Source organism: Rhincodon typus, chromosome 11 (assembly GCF_021869965.1).
Source record: "Rhincodon typus isolate 14 chromosome 11, sRhiTyp1.1, whole genome shotgun sequence".
NCBI lineage: Eukaryota > Metazoa > Chordata > Chondrichthyes > Orectolobiformes > Rhincodontidae > Rhincodon > Rhincodon typus.
In genome coordinates this window covers 1,508,759-1,515,548 of record NC_063342.1, presented here as the reverse complement: position 1 = coordinate 1,515,548, position 6,790 = coordinate 1,508,759, and positions in this window count along the sequence as shown.

Genomic DNA, 6,790 nt, shown 5'->3' with positions numbered 1-6,790 from the left:
CTAAATCACCCTCAATCCCATGCCTCCGTATTTTCTGCAATAGCCTACCATGGGGAACCTTATCAAACGCTTTACTGAAATCCAAATACACCACATCAACCGCTTTACCCTCATCCACCTTCTCGAAGAACTCAATAAGGTTTGTGAGGCATGACCTACCCTTCACACAACTGTGTTGACTATCCCTAATCAAATTATTCCTTTCTAGATGATTATAAATCCTATCTCTTATAATCCTTTCCAACACTTTACCCACAACCGAAGTAAGGCTCACTGGTCTATAATTACCAGGGTTGTCTCTACTCCCCTTCTTGAACAAGGGGACAACATTTGCTAGTCTCCAGTCTTCTGGCACTATTCCTGAAGACAATGACGACATAAAGATCAAAGCCAAAGGCTCTGCAATCTCCTCTCTAGCTTCCCAGAGAATCCTAGGATAAATCCCATCCGGCCCAGGGGACCTATCTATTTTCACAGTTTTCAGAATTGCTAACACCTTCTCCTTATGAACCTCAATCCCGTCTAGTCTAATAGTTTGTATCTCAGTATTCTCCTCGACAATATTGTCTTTTTCTTGTGTGAATACTGATGAAAAATATTCATTTAGCACCTCTCCTATCTCTTCGGACTCCACGCACAACTTCCCACTACTGTCCTTGACCAGCCCCAATCTTACTCTAGTCATTCTTTTATTCCTGACATACCTATAGAAAGCTTTAGGGTTTTCCTTGATCCTACCTGCTAAAGACTTCTCATGTCCCCTCCTGGCTCTTCTTAGCTCTCTCTTTAGGTCCTTCCTGGCTAACTTGTAACTCTCAAGCGCCCTAACTGAGCCTTCACGCCTCATCTCTACATAAGCCTCCTTCTTCCTCTTGACAAGAGATTCAACTTCTTTAGTAAACCACGGTTCCCTCGCTCGACCACTTCCTCCCTGCCTGACAGGTACATACTTATCAAGGACACGCAGTAGCTGTTCCTTGAACAAGCTCCACATTTCAATTGTGCCCAGCCCCTGCAGTTTCCTTCTCCATCCTATGCATCCTAAATCTTGCCTCATCGCCTCATAATTGCCTTTCCCCCAGCTATAACTCTTGCCCTGCGGTATATACCGATCCCTTTCCATGGCTAAAGTAAACGTAACTGAATTCTGGTCACTATCACCAAAGTGCTCACCTACCTCCAAATCTAACACCTGGCCTGGTTCATTACCCAGTACCAAATCCAATGTGGCCTCGCCTCTTGTTGGCCTATCTACATACTGTGTCAGGAAACCCTCCTGCACACATTGGACAAAAACTGACCCATCTGAAGTACTCGAACTATAGTGTTTCCAGTCAATATTTGGAAAGTTAAAGTCCCCCATAACAACTACCCTGTTACTTTCGCTCCTATCCAGAATCGTCTTTGCAATCTTTTCCTCTACATCTCTGGAACTTTTCAGAGGCCTATAGAAAACTTCCAACAGGGTGACCTCTCCTTTCCTGTTTCTAACCTCAGCCCATACTACCTCAGTAGACGAGTTGTCATCAAACGTCCTTTCTGCCACCGTAATACTGTCCTTGACTAACAATGCCACACCTCCCCCTCTTTTACCACCTTCCCTGATCTTACTGAAACATCTAAACCCCGGAACCTGCAACAATCATTCCTGTCCCTGCTCTATCCATGTCTCCAAAATGGCCACAACATCAAAGTCCCAGGTACCAACCCATGCTGCAAGTTCACCCACCTCATTCCGGATGCTCCTGGCGTTGAAGTAGACACACTTCAAACCACCTTCCTGCCTGCCGGTACACTCCTGCGACCTTGAAACCTATTTATGACCTCACTACTCTCAACCTCCTGTACACTGGAGCTACAATTCAGGGTCCCATCCCCCTGTTGAATTAGTTTAAACCCTCCTGAAGAGCATTAGCAAATTTCCCCCTCAGGATATTGGTACCCCTCTGGTTCAGGTGTAGACCATCCCGTTTGTAGAGGTCCCACCTACCCCAGAATGAGCCCCAATTATCCAGGTATCTGAATCCCTCCCTCCTGCACCATTCCTGTAGCCACGTGTTCAACTGCTCTCTCCCACTATTCCTCGCCTCGCTAGCACGTGGCACGGGTAACAAACCAGAGATAACAACTCTGTTTGTTCTAGCTCTAAGCTTCCACCCTAGCTCCTTGAATTTCTGCCTTACGTCCCCATCCCTTTTCCTACCTATGTCGTTGGTGCCTATGTGGACCACGACTCATATCATATCATATGGCTGTCCCCATATTCTAGTTTGCCCAGCCAGCGGAAAAGAAATCTTTCAGTGTCTACCCTTTTAAGCCCCTTCACAGTCTTTTATGTTTCAGTGAAATCGTTCTTTTAAACTCAAGAATACAGGCCTCTTTACTCAGCTGTTCAGAGGACAACTCTGTCGTCCCAAGGGCCAATCTTGTGAATCTTCATGTTCTACCTTCAATACAAGCATTGCATTGGGTTAACACAGTATTTGGTTTCCTGAGTGCTTGCTCACTTCTTTGTATTCAGCAAAGTCTGTTGGAATATATACAAGATTCACAACTTTCAAAACAAAATCTGCTTTTCTAGTCTTGTGATCAAATGAACAGCCACATGCTTCTCCACATTATGCCCATCTGTCACCTTGTTGACTACTCACAACCTGTCTCTATCTCTTTGGAACCTCTGTCCACCCCAGAGTCTACATTCTCACCTACCTTTCCTTAGGAGATTACCTTCACAGTACCTCTGTTTACTGCAACTTCTGGCATGAAAATGTTGAATGACAACAATCACATCTAATTTCCCTCCAACTCTCTCCCAATCTGAATGCATACATCAACATTCTTCCACTCTGTTGAGCCAAAATCCTGGACTATCCAAAACTAACAGGAGCAGAACACCAGCTGATTTATCAAGTCACCCCACAAGCTCCTAACATATAACAGGTTAAAATAAGGGCTGCAGAAGCACAAGGAAGGTCTATCATCACCTTCCTAGGCCAATCAAAGATGAGCAATAAACATAAAAACCAAAAGAACTGTGGATGCTGTAAATCCGAAACAAAAGCAGAAGTTGCTGGAAAAGCTGAGCAGGTCTGGCAGCATCTGAGAAGAGAAGATCAGAATTAACATTTCGGGTCCAGTAACCCTTCCTCAGAACATTAACTCTGATTTCTCTGCATTGATGCTGCCAGACATGCTGAGCTTTTCCAGCAACTTATTTTTGTTTGTGGGCAATAAACATGGTCTTGTCACTGCCTTTGTAATTGAGAGAATAAAAATGAAAAAAATATAGTTGCATTGTTGTAAAGTTCACATTATCATGAAATGATAATTCAATAGGTCCAATCTTAGAATTCAAATGTCCAGTGACAACACTAATTTCATTAGAAGTTTATTTTTTGCCAGTAAGTAGTTTTTTTATTATCTTCAAACCTCTCCTTGTAAATTTCTTGTTCTTCAGAAGGTGCAAGTATCTCTGCTGAGCAGCCTTTCTAGCAATCCTTGGATCACAACAAGTATCTGCCTGTGTGAGACATCACAGACAATCCCCACTCCATTAATGGCTGACAACACCCAAGCAACTTTTCTCCTCCAGAGATGAGCGTCAATTCTGCAACTGCACTTCTCCTTAGTTGTAGCTTCCCATTATATATTTTTGCATCATGTTCTTTTTCCATGACATTCAATTATTCCCGACAAGAATAAAATCAAATTTGTGAATTAACTTTGAGCTGACAGTAAAATCAGATTGCTACCAGAGGAATAATTTATTCTTGAGGAATTTAGAAAATGTTTAACAGGAAGAAAATGAAAAATGATGCTACTTGAAGAAATGTATCTAATGTACACAAGGTGCTGAACATCAACATCACAGGTGGATCTAGCAGAGAAAACAAGCTCCTTGTATGGCTACAGAGGATCAACTCCCAAGAGGCTGCTTTAAAAGTTATCCATTAGTAAAGAGGTTTATCTGCCATTTGTGGCTGTGAGCAATTAGGACACATGTACCAATCCCAGCAGAGTTAGCACACAAGACAGTCAGTACCAAACAGAACACGCAAGTTTCAAACAAGGCTGGAAAAGCTACATGGAGTTCTGACATCTCCTAAAAAGAATTATAACTGTACAAACATCTACAGCAAGGGGTCTTGGGAACCTAGGAAGCATTCTTTTCCAAATTCAAATATTACATATAAAGTTGATCACCCAATGTGTTTTTATAGGCCAAGTGGAAAAATATCTATGGTAACAACTCCAAAGAATTTGAGCAAGTCTAGAACTGAAAGAACATTGCCATTTTGGAGGAAATGATGGCAGGAAAGAGAAAACTGGGTTGAAGACTGATCTCAGATAATCATCTATACTGTAAGGCAGCATAAACATGTGGTTCAATTTGAAGTGACAAAGAATATCAAAAAGAAAGGCAAATGGAATCCTGGTATTTATTGCTAAAGGACTATTATAAAAGTAATGTCATTACAATTACATAAGGCATTAGTGGAGTATTGTGTCCAGTTTTGGTCTCCTTACTTGAGGAAGGATGTAGTGGCACTGGAGGCAGTTCACAGGAGGTTCACCAGGTTGATTGCAGGGACCTAAGGGGCAACGTTTCCATCCAGAGGGTGGTATGTGTATGGAATGAGCTGCCAGAAGAAGTGGAGAGGGTGGTACAATTACAACATTTAAAAAGCATATGAATAGGAAGGATTTAGACCAAATGCTGGCCAATGAGACTAGATTAATTTAGGATATCTGGTCAGAATAGATGAGTTAGACTGAACGGTCTGTTTCCTATGACCACGAACTGAACCGGACTCACCATATAAATATACCCACAAACAGTACACACTGCTGCTACTGAGCATCGGTGAATATCTACAAGATGCACTGCAGAAATTCACCAAAGCTCATTAGACAGCACCTTCCAAGCCACAACCATGTCCATCTAGAAGGACAGTGGCAGGGAACACCACCACCTCCAAGTTCCCCTCCAAGCCAATCACCATCCTGACTTGGAAATATATCATCGTTCTTTCACTGTCACTGGGTCTGGAAATTCCTCCCCAACAACATTGTGGGTCTACCTAAAGTACATGGGCTTCAGTATTTCAAGAAGGCAGCTCACTATCACCCTGTCAAGGGCACGTAGGGATAGGTGATAGTTCTGACCCAGTCAACAATGCCCACATCCAATGAATGAAATTTAAAAAACTGCTGAACAATACTACAGGAATCAGGTAAAAAATAAACCCATTAGGAAACTCAGGTTCTTGTCATTTGAGGCCCTGGAATCTGTGAACATGTCTTGATCCTACAAGGAATCACAGATTCCCTCCTCCACTGTATGAGGGTAGGTTCTCGAATCTAAAATCAAATTTCTCTGCTAATTTTCTTATTGACTGGCAATTGTTAAATTTGTTGAATTCAGTTTCTAAACATGGCTGACTGGGATCTGTACCATCTGTAATACGACCTGAGGATCATGGCTACAACTGAAATCTTCCAAAGTGAACACTGACATTCAGTGACAAGTTGCCTCACACATCTGGGGCTTGGTAGAGATCCAAGTAACCCAGGCTCCATACAGTGTTGAGGCCGTATCTATTCCTAGCTCAGATGGAATGACAGGGTAGAGGGAAACAAGCCAGTGACCTGAATCAGAACTCTCTCTCCAGCTAGAAATTACACAGTTGGAACAGGAGAGCATTAGACAAATATATATTAATGGCCAGTGTCAAATCCCCTACCTCTAGTCACTTGGGTAATGGCAAAATATAGACAAGTTTCTCGTAAGCACTCAGTCACAAAACTATTAAATGTATTTAAACAGTAGCATTCTGTCCTGACTTCCAAGAAATTAATTAATTTTAAAGCCATTTATGAACATGTCCTTTACAAAGTCAAAGGTTATCAATCAGTACACAGCAGTATGTCTGGTGACCAGGAGTTAATATGTCACCAATTTCCTTACAGAACAAACACGGGTAATTTAGCATTACACAGCCTTTAAAAACAGGAGAAAATTAAAAAGGCAATAAAGGTGGGGATGGGCAAATTTATGAGTGTAAACGACCTAGTAACGTAAAAGAATACTACAAGAGTTTTATGAAAAATATATATAAAAGAGAGAGGCAATAGTGGACATGGACTGCTGGAAAATGAGGCTGGAGAAGTAGTAATGGGGAGCAAAAAGTGGCAGAGGAACTGAACAGGTATTTTGCATCAGTGTTCATGGTGAAAGAGACCAGTAGCATACAACAACTTCCAGAGAGTCAGGGGTCAGAGGTGAGTGTAGTGAAGGAAAGAAGGTGCTGTGGAAGCTGAAAAGTCTAAAGACAGTAAATCGCCCAGACCAGATGGACTACACCCCAGAATTCTGAAGGAGAGAGCAAAGAGATTGTAGAGCCATTGACTTTCATCTTCCAAAAATTATAGGACCAGGGATGGTCCCAGGGAACTGGAAAATGGCTAATGTTCAAGGGAGTGAGTGATTCAGATGACAGGAAATTATAGATTAATTAGCTTGAGCTCAGTCTTTGGTAAGATTTCAAAGTGCATTATTAACGGTGACATCACAGAGTATGAGTACTTGGAAGTGCATGGTAAAATAGAGCTGAGTCAGCACGGATTTGTCAAGGGGACGGTCATACCTGACAGATGTTGGAATGTTTTGAGAAGCAATGAGCAAGTTAGACCAAGGAGAGCCAGTGGATGTGATTTATTTGGATTTCCAGAAGGCTTTTGACAAGGTGCCACACAAGTTGACTAGTAGAATGCAGAGAGCAGATATAAA